This window comes from Triturus cristatus, chromosome 3_1 (assembly GCF_964204655.1).
Source record: "Triturus cristatus chromosome 3_1, aTriCri1.1, whole genome shotgun sequence".
NCBI classification, from domain to species: domain Eukaryota; kingdom Metazoa; phylum Chordata; class Amphibia; order Caudata; family Salamandridae; genus Triturus; species Triturus cristatus.
The window spans coordinates 726,239,170-726,257,792 of NC_140583.1; the positions used below are offsets into that span (position 1 = coordinate 726,239,170).

Sequence of the window (18,623 nt, forward strand, 5' to 3'; positions counted from 1 at the left end):
AGCTACCCACACTGGAAAAAAGGGTCGGTTTTCAGTAGAAAAATGTTATGCATCCATGTTGGGTTTTTGGCCATTTCCTGTCCCGGGCACTAGTCCTACCCACACCAGTGACGTACTATTTTTATCGGGAGACTTGTGGGAATTCCGGGTAGATGGAAGTTTGTGGTTCCAGAACTTTCCATCACAGAAGTGAGGACATTTTTTTTAGTCAAAGTTTGAGGTTTGTAAGGGATCCTGGATACAAAAACCTGGCAACAGCCACTCAAGTCAGCCCACCCTAGGTGTCTAGTTTTCAAAAATGCACTGGTTTTCTAGTTTTCCCTAGATATCGGCTTAGCTAGGGTCCAACATCTACAGCTATACACATTGGAAAAAATGGTCAGTTTTGAGTGGAAAAAAGTGAGGTGTCCATGTTGCATTTTGGGATGTTTCCTGTCGCAGGAACTAGGCCTAGCCACACAAGTGAGGTACCATGTTTCTTAAGAGAGTTGTGGGAATGCCGAGTGGAGGGAAGTTTGTGGTTCTCTGCAGATTCCAGAACTTTCCATCACAGAAATGTGAGGAATGTTTTTGGGGTCAAAGTTTAGGGGTTGGAAGGGACTCTGGGTAGAAAAACCTGGTGAGAACCAAGTTAGTTAGCCCACCCTGGATACCCCTAGGTGTCTAGGTTTTTTTATATGCACAGGTTTGTAAGGTTTTCCTAGGTGCTGCCTGAGCTAGGGTCCAAAATCTAGAGCTACCCATATTGGAAAAAAGGGTCAGTTTTTAGTGGAAACTGTGATGAGTTCATTTTGTGTTTTTGGCCCATTTCCTGTCACAGGCACCAACCCTACCCACACAAGTGAGGTACCATTCCGAAAGGAAGACTTCAAGGAGCATAGAATAGTAGAATAGTAGAACATTTGTTAGTAGCAATTGGATTTCGCTGCATTTGGGCCTTCGGAATGTAAGCTGGTGTATAAGAAAGAAGACATTTTGAAAAATGTATTCTAAATCATACGCTACTACGGGTCCCACAAATTGAGAGATGTATAAATAACCACTGTTTCTAAACTACAAATGTTGTGCCCATTTCTGAAATACCTAGGTTTCCTTGATACCAATGTTTCACTCTACCTATTCACTATATGAATTGGTATATACTCTGAACTCAACGATAAACCATTGTACAGTGCAACTCAGTTGTTAGATTTGGGTACCTTGGGTTCTTTGAGAACCTACAAACCCTATATTTCCCCACAACTAGAAGGGTCTAGTGGACGTAATGGTATATTGCTTTTGTAAATCGGCCATCATGACAAAAAGTTATAGGTGAAGATGTCACAAATTACCGTTTTTTTCCTACTCTTTTTAAATATTTCAACAGTTATTTTCATTGGGAAAACCTTGAGCGATCTACACATATGACCCCTTGATGAATTCAGAATTGTGTTTGTTTTTCAGAAATCCATAGCTCTCCTGGATCACCCATGGGTTTCATACTGGTTTCCACCACAAACTGAAAGTAGGTTGAGAGCACAAAAAACAGGGAAAATGGGCTACCACTTTGAAAAATGCAAACCATGGTGGGCATATGTTTGTAATATCAAAATTAAACATAGCAGTGGGTGTCCGTCTTGCACAGGTATTGTAAATAGTTTATCATTGTTTTAAAGCTCAAGTATGGCCACCGCATTTAGAACCAACGTGTTGGCCATCTTGGAATGGTAAAACAATGATGGACCTTGGGCAACAGCATTCCATAACGGCCTTCTGGCTCAGAGGAAGTGGCCACGTGGAATGAGGCACACTAAATTTAATATGAGCGGCAAGCAAGCAACCAGTTAGCGCTACCTTAAGAGCTGTAGTATCCTCTTAAGAAACATTAAAATAAAAAGAGTATAGTCGAAGAAATGAAAGGGGAACTATAAAAGGAGAAACTTCAAAACTAAAAGGACTTGCCAACCAGACCCACTACTGAAAAGCACTCATGTGCAGATGGATGTACACACATGATCAGAAAATGTCACCATTCACAGGACAAAAGAGAATGATTGGTGTAGACTGAACTATTACCCCATGCAGTTCACTGACATGGATGGAAGCAGTGTGTAAATGACCCTCAGACAGACCAATGGCAGAACAGAGTGGACCCCAAGGCCCTCTATGTATCTATATGGATATATATAAAGTATATCTTTTTTATCAGAAGATCCTGGCGGGCATAGGAGAAGAGATTCTAGCAAAAATTATTACAGTGCAAATCTGCTCTCCTGGGTTTTGTCTGAGGAAGTAACCCACACCAAAATAATTCCCTACAAAGGTAATCTGATATTTCATTTAACAAAAACACAGAGAAATAACAATCCACCCATAAATGCTTATTGATTTAAACACACGCTATTCACAGCCAATATGTCAAGCGCTAATATGTTTATCATAACGTTTCATAATAAACAGATCAGGCCTATGGCAACAGAAATATTTGTTCTAAGTGAACCAACTAGGCTTGCAGCTGTTATCAATGACTTATCACCATAACCATCTGAGGCCTCCTGTACTGAGTATAGGCTTAAACACTAGCCAACCATCAAGCATACACTCAGAAAATTATGTACAATACAAAATTACAGTTGGCAAAGCAAAATAATATCTCTCCTAAAAGGGCCTAACACGGATTCTGACAGGACAAATCTTATACACTCATGATTTGTCAGACAGGGTATCCAGAACCAAAACGATTGACTATTATGGTAATTTGTGAGACTCCCAAAACAAACTACCTATCTGTAGATTTCAACACAGAGTAATAGCAATCTACCCTTAAATGCCTATTTCACAATCAATATATCAGGCCTACTGCCTTTATCATAATTTTTCAATATAATCAATTAAGCCTTTAACCTTTATTATTGGCTTTTTCACCATAAACAACTCAAATCTACTGTGACAAGGGAACCATCAAGTATATTGTGATAAAATTATAATGTATATATATATATATTCACTGAAAAAACCATAGGTTTCACACATGTTATAGTTAGCGGAAATTTTACTGATAAAAAACCAATGAAATTCCCCCGTTATAGTTAGTGCAGGCAACTATAACTCACGCGACCGCAATCCTCTGCTGATGCTAATACTGTATTTAGACACTTATTTGCCCATGTCTTCTTCCATAAATTTTTAGCTATACATATATTACAAATATTTTTTTTTCATAAAGACACATATGTCATCAGCAGAAGATTGCGGTCGCGTGAGTTATAGTTGCCTGCACTAACTATAACGGGGGAATTTCATTGGTTTTTTATCAGTAAAATTTCCGCTAACTATAACATGTGTGAAACCTATGGTTTTTTCAGTGAATTTGCAAGGTTTTTTAAATGCTAATTCCTAACTATAACGTGTGTGAAACCTATGGTTTTTTCAGTGAATTTGTACGTTTTTTTAAATGCTAAGTTACTTTACGCCATTCGTGGCGTGCGCGCCCACTTAACGCAGTTCGTTCCGTGCGCGCGCGGTGCGCTTCGCGCACCGTGCGCGCACAGTGTGCACGCGGTGCGCTTCGCGCACCGCGCGCCCACTTTACGCAGTTAGTGCCGTGCACGCACGGTGGGCACGCGGTGCGCTACGCGCACCGCGTGCCCACGTTACGCTAGATGGGCCATGTACGCACGATGCGCTTCGCGCACCGTGCGCACATGGAGGACATATGATGCACTTCGTTTTGAAAGGTAATATTTTAATTTTTCTCATCTGTTATAAGCCATGCAAAAATGGTGCCCTTTGGGCACCATTTGCACACGGGGTGGGGAGAGTGTGGATAATTTTTTTTTTTTAATAATTTTTTACCGTACACGTACGGTAAGCGTAATCGGCGAAATTAGCGAAAAAATAAAAATTCCGTTTTTGGCCTTGGGGGATCTTTGGGGACTCCCTCAACATGGCTAGGTGTTTTGGAGCTGTCCAAACAGCCCCTTTACATGTTTTTGTGCTTTGTATTTTAATCCACACTCTCAGTGCGAGAGAGAAAATGGCGGCCGCCGCTTCCTGGTTTCGGCCGATTCGAATGTTTACTAAGATCTAAGAGCCAATCAGAATTGCGCTCGCGCACGTCACCGTACGCGTACGGTAAGCGCACCGTAAGCGCACCGTAAGCTGGCTCAGATATATATATTGATTTAAAGGCTATTTTCTCAGAATCTACTGAACAGATTTACACCAAACCTACAAAAGGCACTTCCTTGACCTGAGGACTACCTCTCTGCCAAATTTCAAGTAATTCTGTTCAGCCGTTCGGGCTGTAGCTGTGTCTAAAGGTCCTATGGAAAAATGCATGGGAAAAACGCGTTTTGGGACCCCCCTTTTATCTCAGCCCCCGCTTGACGAATCCCCCCGAGACTTTCAGGGTAGGAGCGGAGCGTAGCGCCCCACCTATTTTGAAAAATTCGCGAGGATTCGTCGACCGGCGCAAAGGTTATTCAAAATAGAATGTTGCGGATTTCCTATGGAAACGTGGTCCTAACTATAACTACCTACTGGCGGTCGCCAGTAGGTAGTTATAGTTAGGACCACGTGTGCGCACGGAACGAACTGTGTTAACTGGGCGTGCACGCCACGAATGGCTTAAAGTAAGTTAGCATTTAAAAAACCGTACAAATTCACTGAAAAAACCATAGGTTTCACACATGTTATAGTTAGCTGTACATTTTACTGATAAAAAACCAATGAAATTCCCCCGTTATAGTTACTGTAGGCAACTATAACTCACGCGACCGTAATCCTCTGCTGATGACATATGTGTCTTTATGAAAAAAAAATATTTGTAATATATGTATAGCTAAAATTTAATGGAAGAAGACATGGGCAAATAAGTGTCTAAATACAGTATTAGCATCAGCAGAGGATTACGGTCGCGTGAGTTATAGTTGCCTACAGTAACTATAACGGAGGAATTTCATTGGTTTTTTATCAGTAAAATGTACAGCTAACTATAACATGTGTGAAACCTATGGTTTTTTCAGTGAATATATATATATATATATACACACAGTTGTCAAATATTATAAAATGCCATCTAATAGAGCATAATAATTACTATAGTGCGAATTGTCTATCACTGTGGTTTGTTCAGGTGAGTCACCAGCACTAAACCCTTTTGATTACTAACTTAATCTGTAAGATTTGAAGTTTTTAAATGCCTGCCTACAGGCATTAGCAAAGCATAATAACAATTCACCCTTAAAAGCTGTTTTCTATTAAGACATACCATTTACAATAAGAAAAGAGTACTTGCTTTATCGTAACTTTTCATTATAAACATAATCGGACCTAAGGAATCTAACATAACTTTTCCCAGTGAACTGATAAGGCTCTACCCTATTCCACTGCATTGACACTATACACAACCCAGACCTACAAAATTGTCCAAAAGTTGGTAAGCATCAGGCATACATTTATAAAAATTACTAATATGTACAAAATTAAAGTTGGCAAAACAATATTCTGCCCCTCCAAAAGGGCTTAACAGCAGTCACCTTAGTGAAATTCTACTCTCAGGGCTTGTCAGCGGGCGTGATCCTCATCACATCACTTGCCTACGATGATAATCTGTAAGATTACATGGAACCAAAGACCTTTCTAAGTCCTGTAACATAATGAGGCAACTCGAGATGTTGCTGTATTTTGCCTATTTTCTCGGTCCCCTCCAAGGGAATCCATATATTCCGGGTAGCTTTAGAATCCCCTGGGTGTTGGGGAAAAAAGATTCAAATTTGGCATGGATACCTTATGTGAAAAAATGTTTATACCTCCCTAATCTCAAACTACCCAAAATAGCCCAAAAAAGAGTTTAGCAATGGGGGAGGCAGCAGCTAAGGGGTTAGAGGTCTATTGGCTTTACCATATGCTTTTCACAATAAACAAGCCAGGCCTACTGCCTCTGAATAACACTTCATAATAAGCAGCCTGGGCCTATGGCATTGGCATAACATTTCCCTGAGCACCAATAAGGTCTATAGCTCTTTATCATGGTCTTGTCAACACAATCAACTCAGGCTTGGTGTACTGAGCATAAGCTTTACCACAAGGCACACAGTCATGAATGTGCAAATATGTACAATATTACAGTTGGGAAAGCAAAAATCTCTAACTGGAGGATTCTCACAGTGCAAACCTTCTATACTCCCGGATTGTCAGAGGGGGTGACCAACACCAAAACCCTCGCCTATTAAAGGTAATCATTGATAATTCATGTGAGAAAAAAAACTATCTGTAGGCTTTAATTCAGAGTAATAACAACCCACCCTTAAATGAAACTGTAACATATGCTTTTCACAATCAATATGTCAGGCCTACATTCTTCATCATAACTTTTCATAGTAAGCAATCAGACATATAGTTTTTATCATTGGCTTGTCACCTTAACCAATTTAAGCCCATAACCATCCAACATACAGTCATAATAGTGCAATTATATACAAAATTACAGTTGGAAAAGCAAAATACTATCTCTAATTAGACAGCCTAATAAGGAATATTGTAGTGCAAATGTTCTACCGCACAATTTGTTTGGGTGGGTTACCAATGTAAAAATACTTGCCTACTACAGTAATCGGTGAAATTCCATGTAACAAAGTACCTGCCTACTGGCTTTAGCACAATGTAATAACGATCCATCTTAAGGAGCCTATTGTCTTTAACTCATGCTTTTCACAATATGTAGGGCAGTCCTACTGGCTGTGTCATAACGTTTCATAATAAACATACCAAATCTATGAAATATGGCATGGTTTTCACAATGACAATCTACTGCCAGATGTGAAAAAAAGGAATAGCAATTACCTAATTGCTATTTATTGTGCATTGCAATTAGGAAATAGCTATTCCTAATGTGTTAAACTCTTTTGAATTTCATTAGTGATTCGTAGTTGGTCACAAATAGACCTGCCTCATGAATAATAAAAAGGTAGGTCGCAATTTGTAACCCACTGGGATTCTCTACCATCACAGGGATGGTGGTCTGCTGGGGTCAGCCGATCGCCATGTCTGTCATTGCTTATAAATAAAGCAATCTTTTTTTTTTTTAACAGTCCATTTACCTTGAAGAAAAACGGGATGCGTTTAAAAAGAAAAAAAAAACTTTGAAGGTTCATTTTTTACGAGTAGACAGTGGTCCCTAGGACCACTGCCAACTCTTAAAACATGTTTTGCCAGTATTCTCAAAGTGGAGGGGTCCCTAAGGGACCCCTTTCCCTTTTGCAAATGGGTTTTCACCAAATTTGAGATAGCAGTAAATTGCAAATGTTTTGCAAACGTATTTTGGTCGCAAAACAATTGTACTTAACACTGCAATTCGATATTATGAAACAACGCCCTCAACACGCCCCGTCCAAATACCCAATCACAAAACCCAAATTGCGATTCGGTAACAAGTTACCAAATTACAATTTGGGCTTTGTACATCAGAAAAAACATTTTAGCAGTCACAAACTGCCTGATTCTGTGAATCAGAACGTTTTCAAAAGCAAAAATACTTCATAGATCTAACCCCTGGTTTAAAGCATTACAATATCATGTGTGCCCTTGAAAGTTGAAGCTCTGGCAGCTGGATAAATAAACAAAATGATCACAGCTGCATGGAGGACTAGCACGTTTTTGTGTCAATAAAATGACACTCAAGAGTTACACATTTGCAGGCTAAAACATGGAAATGTCATACAAAGGAAATCTGAAAACCTTGCAGCCATAAAACAGAATTCTCTAAAATGGTTGCTCTTTGTAATTGCTAACATAACTACTGATGTTCTAACATCCATCAAGAATTCCTGTACGAGTTTCGAGTGAGCTAACATGACTAAGACTGAGTCAGAATGCCTGCATATTGCGGATTCGAAGAGAACTGATCTGGCATGCTTTCTTCAAGTCCAGGCAGTTTTATACAGAAGGGGTGACGTGCAAAAAGACTCAAGAAGTTAGAGGTCATATTCTACATGGAGGTCCACTGTATCAGCATTCCACCCCAGTTGGGTACTATTAGATAAGTTAGTACATACTTTCTAAATATTTAACAGATATGACCCCATTTTGCGACTTGAAGAATTTTTCTGGTGCAGTGGATGCTATAGCTCCACCTCACAAAAACAACATTGCACATCTGTTTCTACTCCACAGTTTTACAACTGGCATCCTCATCAGATATTTTTTTATGATGTTAGCCTTCATTCTTGCTTTTTTGGCTGATAAGACTCATTATTTGTCGCCCATTTTGGTTATTTACTGTCATTGATCTTTACCACCACTGTTGCACGTTCGATGCCCATCCTTGGGTCATGTTCACACACCAGCTACCCATATTTAGGCCTCGCCTAAGACAGTGCATGTGCTATCTGTTACGAGACATGGCTGGCTTACAGGTAATTTACTGCCTGCCCATTGATTACAGATGGTCGGCATTATTGTCACCCACTAGTGCTTGCTTCTTATTCATCAGCTTCCGTGGGCCTTACTACCTCCCTGGACCTTACTTCCACTTCTGGTGTTAGTCCCTCCATGTTTTGTCCTTCCGCGAAAGGCTTTAGGGTGGTGCAGCTGCGCCTGGCGCTGAGTTAGGTGGGTGCTGTGTTAGAAAATAACTTATGGGTTTAGAAGCATTTACTGCAGAGTTCCTTGTATGTCAAGCAGGTTTCAGTCAACATGAGAAATGTCAAGATAACGCTGGTGATTAATATTCCTATTGGATAGTTTTGTCTTGTGGAAGCTTGCATTCAAGTCAAGTCAAGAAAAGCTTTATTCAATTGTTATTATACCAATCATAAAAGCACATACACATCAAAAAAATTAATATAAAATTTCATTATGAATTACACAAGATAAAAACTAAAAATATACAACAGTGTGTTTAAGGTAACACAAAACCATACAGATACAAATACTTTATTTTAACCCGTTCTGTGCCCATGACGAGATGGTCTCGTCATGGAGCACAGTCGCGCTGTGCCCATGACGAGACCATCTCGTCATGACACCCACCCACAGGGGAAGCGCTGGCGCTCCCCCCGTGAGTGGTCGATCTTTGTTTTTTTAACTGGGAAGGCAGGGGAAGACCTTCCCCTGCCTCCCCCCGCCCCCCTCCCCCGCGTCATCAATGACGCGCTGACGTCATTGGAGGTGTCCCCTTTGCTCTCCGAGGTGCAGGAAGCCATTTGCTTCCTGCGCGTCGAGAGTAAAGGTGAGTTTTGGGGCTGGGGAGGGGGGATTTTAGGATCGGTGGGTGCGTGGGGGGCGGGGGGCAAATAAAGTAATACCGAGGGGTTGCAAAGTGGCCAGATTGTTTTTATTTGCATTGGAACACACCAGCATCACAGAGTTTGCCAGTGAAGCACTACTTTCGTTTTCTCGTCTTCCTTTGAACAGCATTGTTGTTCCCAGGGGGGGCGAAATAAAGTAATACCGAGGGATTGCAAAGTGGCCAGATTGTTTTTATTTGCATCGGAACACACCAGCATCACAGAGTTTGCCAGTGAAGCACTGCTTTCGTTTTCTCGTCTTCCTTTGAACAGCATTGTTGTTCCCAGGAGGGGGGGGGGGGGCGAAATATTGTAAGACAGAGGGGTTGCAAAGTGGCCAGATTGTTTTTTTTTTATTTTACATCCAAATACACCAGCTTCACTGAGTTTGCCTGTGAAGTGCTACTTTCGTTTTCTCGTCTTCCTTTGAACAGCATTGTTGTTCCCAGGGGGGGGCAAAATAAAGTAAGACATAGGGGTTGCAAAGTGGCCAGATTGATTTTATTTACATCCAAATACACCAGCATCACAGAGTTTGCCAGTGAAGTGCTACTTTCGTTTTCTCGTCTTCCTTTGAACAGCATTGTTGTTTCCAGGGTGGGAGAGTGTACCATTCCTGGAGGTACTGCAATACCTGGTTGATGGGTGAATTGGAAAACACAATGTGCACCATGGCTCTGTGTTTATGGATGTGGTCTACCATGCTGCTTATGTTTTGTAAGGATGTAAGCAATGGACAGTGAAACGGTTACCTTCAGGGCCCTCTAGTCATGTCCATAACTTTTCAGGTGAAATCACTCGCTGATTTGTGAATAGTTAGTGAGAGATCGTTTAGGTAACCATGTTGTTTCTGCTTACATTTCACATGCTTTGCATTCCCTATGAGTGTTTTTTTTTTTTTAGGCAGCGTATTACTCTTATCAAGTGCATAATTTGAATTGAGCCACATCCAAGTGTTTATAGCGGGCACAATTAGGTTATAGCTGAAGGCAGTGCGAGTTTCTCTCAGTGGGCAAGTATGCGTTCAGTGGGGATGTGGCACTATGGCCGGAGCTGTTGAATTTGGAACTGGGGAACCGGGTTCAGCATTCATGACCAGTCCACCACACCACTGTACTGAGGGAGCACATTCCCATGCTAGACCGTAGAAGGCCCCACTAGACCTTAGAAGGCTTGATGTCTTAGCACAAGCAGGTGTACTGTAGTGGTGTCAATTGTGGGTTATCCTTGACGGCCTGTCCACCACAATCCATACTGAAGTTCATCTCCAGTGTTGCTGACAGGCCTACGAAGCAGCACACCCTAGAGCAACAGTGATCCAGTCGCTGTGACTGTCACTGAGGTCACATGAACCTTGAGCAGGTTAGGGCAATGCGAACGGTGCGACCTCACTGGGTACCTATTTCGGGTGGGTGTTTGCATTGTGATGAGGGGATTACCAGGTAATTATTCACGCAGCTCTCTGATGGATGTCACATGAGGTAAAATACTGCAATAAATGGCAGACACTCTGAAAACAAGAGCAAACGTTATGTTACATGAGGCAATGGTGGTAATTGTGCATGTATCAAAAGCAAACAAAATACAAGAGGTAGCAAACAATACGTTACAAGAGGAAAAGTGACATGTGTGCAACTTACAAAAGAGTACAAAGTACAAGTAGAGGTATAAAAGTGCAATAAATGGCAGACACGCAAAACACAGGAACACACTGGGAAGGCACTTCTACGGGCATGGAGAACAGAATTTCCTATAATATAAAGACTTCCTTCAGACAATAGAGAGGGTGTGAATTAAGTTTGGAAGTGTCTTTGCAGGAGGAGAACTATGAGGTCAGTTTTGAAGGACTGGGACGAGGGAGGGGGTGGTCCGGAGCTGAGGCTCAGTTCCAGATTCTCGCCGCGTTGCTTGTAAAGGATTGGGCCATCGATCTTTCCTTCTTGAAAGTGGGAGGTTCAAGCAATAAATTTTGCGCAGTACGTGATGGTCTAGAGCATTATATGCATATGTTACAATAAAGTTTTTTTCTCCTTTTTATTCTAGTCTAAAGCTTTTCGACAGTGGTTGTTCTGCAGTTTTGTGTAGTTGCATTGTTTTGGTAAGAATTTTTTTGTTGTTGTATTTGCACCAAATGAGTAATAATATAATGTCTGAATGAATTTTTTTGTAAGTGATGTCATAATGGCGGCATATTTAGTTAGTGGTTTGAGCATGAAATTCTTTGCGATGTGTTTTGCATAGTCTTATGTGTAATTGCTTTTCTCTTTCTTTTTTAGAGGGATATTGTTGATCCATACTGTGTCTGTACAGAGTTGGTGGTGGTGAGTAGTTTAGCTGCCTCTGGCAAGTGAGTGGTATTGTTTTGGAGTATATTTGAGTTTTTGATAAAGGTGCTTTTTGTTTATTACTTATTTTACAAAGTGTTTGTTATTGTTGACTTGTTTGACAAGTTACCTTTATTAGTAAGCAATATGGCTAGCCGTAGAATGACTGCTCAACAGGTGGTCGGTATGCTTCTTGAATCTTCCTCTGAGCATGATTATGAGACTGACAGTGCGTCTGAGGGAGAGGAGGGAGGGGAAGATTCTGGCAGTGAGTTTTCACTCAACATGGAATCATCGGATGATGAAGGTACTCTCAGTGCAGATGAAGGTACTCTTGGTGTGGATGAAGCAACACTCAGTGCGGATGAAGTGCCTGTCTTAGAGGAGGAAACTGCTGTGCCGATGGTGCAAGAGGCATCTGGATTGCAGTCTGAGGCTGCTAGGCTTCCTACTGGAAGTGCTGGACTTTGGGTTGATCCAAACATGGTGCAGCCGGTGTTGCCTGCCTTTAGCGGTGATGCAGGGTGTACAGTGAATTGTGAAAACTTTTTGCCTATACAGTTTTTTCAGTTGTTTATGGATGATGTATTTTTGGGTGAGATTGTTGAGCAGACGAATTTGTATGCAGAACAGTTTTGGAGGGACAACAGCGACAAACTTAGGCCCCAGTCTAGAGCTACCCGGTGGACTCCCACATATCTGGAAGAGATTAAGAAGTTTTTGCGTTTGACTTTATTGATGGGTGTGGTAAGGAAGCCAACCTTGGCTTCATATTGGTCTACTAGCCCCTTGTTGGCAACTGCCATATTTCCTGCAGTTATGACTCGTAATCGGTATTTACTTTTGCTACGTATGCTGCATTTTGTTGATAATTCTATGGCGTTGCCACGAGATCACCCTGACTGTGACCGTCTTTTTAAGATTCGGCCCGTTTTTGATCACTTTGTAGATCGATTTTCTGAGATCTATACTCCAGGGAAAGAAATATCTATTGATGAGTCTTTGGTCTTGTTCAAGGGCCATTTGGTTTTTAGGCAGTACATCCCTAGCAAGAGGGCACGCTATGGAATTAAGCTGTATATGTTGTCTGAGAGTAGGACAGGATATGTTTTTAATTTTCGTGTGTACACTGGTAGAGATTCTACTATTGACCCCCCAGGGTGTCCGTCCACTTTTGGAGTTGCAGAGAAAATTGTGTGGGATCTTGCTAGAAGACTGTTTCACAGAGGCCACCATTTGTACCTTGATAACTTCTATACTGCTGTGCAATTATTTAAGGAATTGTATAAAGTGGACACTTTTGCATGTGGCACAATCCGCTCTAACCGTAAAGGTTATCCGAAAGAGCTTGTTTGCAAAAAACTTCAGAGGGGGCAGTGCAGTTCCTTGCGTAGTGATGAACTACTAGCTGTAAAATTTGTGGACAGGAGGGATGTGTACATGCTGACTACCATCCATGATGAGAGTACTTCACCTGTGGCTGTTTGGGGTCAGGTTGCTGAAGTGCGCAAACCTGTGTGCATTCTAGACTACAATAAGCACATGGGTGGTGTTGACATAGTAGATCAGAGGTTGGAACCTTACTCTGCTATTCGGAAGGCTTATGTTTGGTATAGGAAGTTGGCCATCCATTTCTTCGAATTAGCAATCTTCAATGCTTTTATTGTGTTCAAGGAGTGTTCTCCTGCGTCAAAGTTGACATTTCTTCAGTTTCAGAACTCTGTGATAGCTAGCCTTGTTGTTGTGGAACAGGCAAGTGTTCCTAGATTTGGAGTGGTGGAGGATGTGGTTCGATTGAAAGATCGCCACTTTCCTGATTTCATCCCTCCCACACCGGCAAAAGATTTTCCCACTAGGAGATGCAGAGTCTGTTGGCGAAGAGGTACGCGGAAGGAGATTCGTATGTACTGCCCTGACTGTCCATCTAAACCTGGGCTGTGTGTCCCTGCTTGTTTTAGAGCGTACCATACGCAAAAGAATTTTTGGGAGCATTCATGAGTGGTAAAGTTAACTGATTGGTTTGTATTTTTTGAAAAATTTGATTCTGTTTCAAGGTTGGCGTTAATGCAATATGTTTAGTTTCTGATTTTGTGTTTGTAGATTTGTATCTATTTGCGATTTGTTTGTGTTTTTATTTTTGCCTAAAAAAATCCTAAATGTGTTGGCAGTGTGCGTGGACTGGCACTTCTTTGGCGGTGTGCGTGAAATGGTGCTTGGCTGGCGGTGTGCGTGGACTGGTGCTTGGCTGGTGGTGTGCGTGGACTGGTGCTTGGCTGGCGGTGTGCGTGGACTGGTGCTTGGCTGGCGGTGTGCCTGGACTGGCGCTTGGCTGGCGGTGTGCGTGGACTGGTGTTTAGCTAGCGGTGTGCGTGGACTGGCGCTCGGCTAGCGGTGTGCGTGGACTGGCGCTCGGCTGGCTGTGTGTGAGTAGTGACTTGCTGCTGGTCACTACACACACTGCTAGCTGAGTGCCACTCCACGCAATCCATCAGCTTATGTAGTTGCTGTGTCAGGAATGTGGGTGTGTGAAAGTGATGGGCCCTTGAATGGTGCTGTGTGCTGGTGTGAGTTTTGTTATGTGATTGGCCCGCGGCTGGCGGTGTGAATGGTTTTGTATGTCTCACACGTATGAAAGGTGTATGAATGGCCTGTAAAGAGGTTGGTGCCTTGTCGTGGCTTTACAGCTCACGAGCTGTGAGTCAATGGTTCAGTTTCTCGCCCTTTCAATTATTAACAGTGCATTTCATTTTTGTGAAATCACTTGCTAATACAATTGTATATACTGAACCATCACTCGCCCTCGTGCCAAATCCAACCAGTATGTGTGTGCGTTTGAGGAATAGATGGCTGTGCAGGAATCTTTGTCTTTTTAGTTTCTCTGCCAAGGTGTATGTTCCATGTAAAAATAACCCACCAACTGTAGATATTGTCGTAAACCCATGGGAGTTCATGGTGATGTCTCTCTTGTGAATTCCAAAAAGTTTTTTTATCCTCAATGTCCTGCAAACCTCAAAATATCTGTCACATTTTCCATGCAATATTGTGCCGAAATTCTCACGCTTTACAAACAAACAATGTCAAAACGATCTGGTTTTGCAAGGGGGTCAACTGTCTTTTTGGCCCGTGCTCGGCGGCCATCTAGGGAAACCTACCAAACCCATACATTTCTGAAAACTAGACACCCGGGGGCTTCCAGGGAGGTATGGCTTGCGTGGATCTCCCAACGTTACCTTACCCAGAATCCCCTGCAAACCTCAACTTTAGCTGAAAAAAATCACTTTTTTCACACTTTTTTGTGTGGGAAAGTTGTGGCATCACCGGGCTCACTCAAATTTCCCACCTCCCAGCGTTCCCCTGGGTCTCCCGGTAAAAATGGTGCCTCACTTGTGTGGGAGGCCCAAGTACCCGCGACAGGCAAGGGCCCAAAACGTAGTGATGCGACATCAACATTGCCCATCTCAAAACCACCTGGTTTTGCAAGGGGGGTCTCTTGGGTTTTTGGCCCGGTGCATGGCGGCCATCTAGGGAAACCTACCAAACCCATACATTTCTGAAAACTAGACACCCGGGGGCTTCCAGGGAGGTATGGCTTGCGTGGATGCCCCAACGTTTCCTTACCCAGAATCCCCTGCAAACCTCAATTTTAGCTGACAAAATCACTTTTTTCACACTTTTTTGTGTGGGAAAGTTGTGGCATCACCGGGCTCACTCAAATTTCCCACCTCCCAGCGTTCCCCTGGGTCTCCCGGTAAAAATGGTGCCTCACTTGTGTGGGAGGCCCAAGTACCCGCGACAGGCAAGGGCCCAAAACGTAGTGTGGTGACATCAAAATTGCCTATCTCAAAACCACCTGGTTTTGCAAGGGGGGTCACTTGGGTTTTTGGCCCGGTGCACGGCGGCCATCTAGGGAAACCTACCAAACCCATACATTTCTGAAAACTAGACACCCGGGGGCTTCCAGGGAGGTATGGCTTGCGTGGATCCCCCAACGTTTCCTTACCCAGAATCCCCTGCAAACCTCAATTTTAGCTGACAAAATCACTTTTTTCACACTTTTTTGTGTGGGAAAGTTGTGGCATCACCGGGCTCACTCAAATTTCCCACCTCCCAGCGTTCCCCTGGGTCTCCCGGTAAAAATGGTGCCTCACTTGTGTGGGAGGCCCAAGTACCCGCGACAGGCAAGGGCCCAAAACGTAGTGTGGTGACATCAAAATTGCCTATCTCAAAACCACCTGGTTTTGCAAGGGGGGTCACTTGGGTTTTTGGCCCGGTGCACGGCGGCCATCTAGGGAAACCTACCAAACCCATACATTTCTGAAAACTAGACACCCGGGGGCTTCCAGGGAGGTATGGCTTGTGTGGATCCCCCAACGTTTCCTTACCCAGAATCCCCTGCAAACCTCAATTTTAGCTGACAAAATCACTTTTTTCACACTTTTTTGTGTGGGAAAGTTGTGGCATCACCGGGCTCACTCAAATTTCCCACCTCCCAGCGTTCCCCTGGGTCTCCCGGTAAAAATGGTGCCTCACTTGTGTGGGAGGCCCAAGTACCCGCGACAGGCAAGGGCCCAAAACGAAGTGTGGTGACATCAAAATTGCCTATCTCAAAACCACCTGGTTTTGCAAGGGGGGTCACTTGGGTTTTTGGCCCGGTGCACGGCGGCCATCTAGGGAAACCTACCAAACTCATACATTTCTGAAAACTAGACACCCGGGGGCTTCCAGGGAGGTATGGCTTGCGTGGATCCCCCAACGTTTCCTTACCCAGAATCCCCTGCAAACCTCAATTTTAGCTGACAAAATCACTTTTTTCACACTTTTTTGTGTGGGAAAGTTGTGGCATCACCGGGCTCACTCAAATTTCCCACCTCCCAGCGTTCCCCTGGGTCTCCCGGTAAAAATGGTGCCTCACTTGTGTGGGAGGCCCAAGTACCCGCGACAGGCAAGGGCCCAAAACGTAGTGATGCGACATCAAAATTGCCTATCTCAAAACCACCTGGTTTTGCAAGGGGGGTCACTTGGGTTTTTGGCCCGGTGCACGGCGGCCATCTAGGGAAACCTACCAAACCCATACATTTCTGAAAACTAGACACCCGGGGGCTTCCAGGGAGGTATGGCTTGCGTGGATCCCCCAATGTTTCCTTACCCAGAATCCCCTGCAAACCTCAATTTTAGCAGAAAAAAATCACTTTTTTCACACTTTTTTGTGTGGGAAAGTTGTGGCATCACCGGGCTCACTCAAATTTCCCACCTCCCAGCGTTCCCCTGGGTCTCCCGGTAAAAATGGTGCCTCACTTGTGTGGGATGCCCAAGTACCCGCGACAGGCAAGGGCCCAAAACGTAGTGATGCGACATTTGGGATAGGCAATTTTGATGTTACCTCACTACGTTTTGCGCCGTTTCCTGTCGCGGGCACTAGGCCAACACACACAAGTGAGGTACCATTTTTCTCTAAAGACTTTGGAGAACGCGGGGTGGGTGGAAATTTGTGGATCCACGCAGATTCCGGAACTTTCCACAACAGAAATGTGGGGAAAATGTGTTTTTTTTTACCATGTATTAGGTTTGCAAGGGATTCTGGGTAACAGACCCTGGTGGGAGGCAGCCAAGTCACCCCATCCTGGATTCCCCTGGGTGTCTAGTTATAAAAAATGTATAGGTTTGCTAGGTTTCCCAAGGTGCCCGCAAAGCTAGGGTTCAAAAACTACAGCTAGTCATTTTGCGAAAAAAGGGTCATTTTTCACTGCGAAATTGAGGTGTGACCACGTTGCGTTTTGTGCCGTTTCGTGTCGCGGGCACTAGGCCGACCCACACAAGTGAGGTACCGTTTTTCTCGTAAGACTTTGGGGAACGCGGGGTGGGTGGAAATTTGTGGACCCACGCAGATTCCGGAACTTTCCACGACAGAAATATGGGGAAAATGTGTTTTTTTTGACAATTTTTTAGGTTTGCAAGGGATTCTGGGTAACAGACCCTGGTGGGAGGCAGCCAAGTCACCCCATCCTGGATTCCCCTGGGTGTCTAGTTTTAAAACATGTATAGGTTTGCTAGGTTTCCCAAGGTGCCCGCAAAGCTAGGGTTCAAAAACTACAGCTAGTCATTTTGCGAAAAAAGGGTCATTTTTCACTGCGAAATTGAGGTGTGACCACGTTGCGTTTTGTGCCGTTTCCTGTCGCGGGCACTAGGCCGACCCACACAAGTGAGGTACCGTTTTTCTCCTAAGACTTTGGGGAACGCGGGGTGGGTGGAAATTTGTGGACCCACGCAGATTCCGGAACTTTCCACGACAGAAATATGGGGAAAATGTGTTTTTTTGGACAATTTTTTAGGTTTGCAAGGGATTCTGGGTAACAGACCCTGGTGGGAGGCAGCCAAGTCACCCCATCCTGGATTCCCCTGGGTGTCTAGTTTTCAAAAATGTATAGGTTTGCTAGGTTTCCCAAGGTGCCCGCAGAGCTAGGGTTCAAAAACTACAGCTAGTCATTTTGCCAAAAAAGGGTCATTTTTCACTGCGAAATTGAGGCGTGACCACGTTGCGTTTTGTGCCGTTTCCTGTCGCGGGCACTAGGCCGACCTACACAAGTGAGGTACAGTTTTTCTCGTAAGACTTTGGGGAACGCGGGGTGGGTGGAAATTTGTGGATCCACGCAGATTCCGGAACTTTCCACGACAGAAATGTGGGGAAAATGTGGTTTTTTTGACAATTTTTTAGGTTTGCAAGGGATTCTGGGTAACAGACCCTGGTGGGAGGCAGCCAAGTCACCCCATCCTGGATTCCCCTGGGTGTCTAGTTTTCAAAAATGTATAGGTTTGCTAGGTTTCCCAAGGTGCCCGCAGAGCTAGGGTTCAAAAACTACAGCTAGTCATTTTGCCAAAAAAGGGTAATTTTTCACTGCGAAATTGAGGTGTGACCAGGTTGCGTTTTGCGCCGTTTCCTGTCGCGGGCACTAGGCCGACCCACACAAGTGAGGTACCATTTTTCTCGTAAGACTTTGGGGAACGCGGGGTGGGTGGAAATTTGTGGATCCAC

General features: G+C 43.7%; 2 protein-coding genes across 15 annotated transcripts in view; one reads left to right on the plus strand and one right to left on the minus strand.

The window, feature by feature from the left end:
- Positions 1–18,623, minus strand: part of DEAF1 (DEAF1 transcription factor) — a 357,225-nt gene that overhangs the window by 329,985 nt on the left and 8,617 nt on the right. The gene's annotated exons all lie outside the window — the stretch shown is intronic.
- The window catches only part of TMEM80 (transmembrane protein 80), a 298,952-nt gene that overhangs the window by 134,262 nt on the left and 146,067 nt on the right, over positions 1–18,623 (plus strand). For 3 of the 8 annotated variants that reach the window (XM_085644860.1, XM_085644858.1, XM_085644859.1), the window contains 2 exons: positions 11,313–11,367; positions 11,546–11,590. The exons of 3 other annotated variants lie outside the window; for them this stretch is intronic. The gene's annotated coding sequence lies outside the window, so the exon portion shown is untranslated. The remainder of the gene's footprint in view (positions 1–11,312; positions 11,368–11,545; positions 11,591–18,623) is intronic. 2 more of the 8 variants (XM_085644861.1, XM_085644856.1) reach the window with 1 other exon arrangement.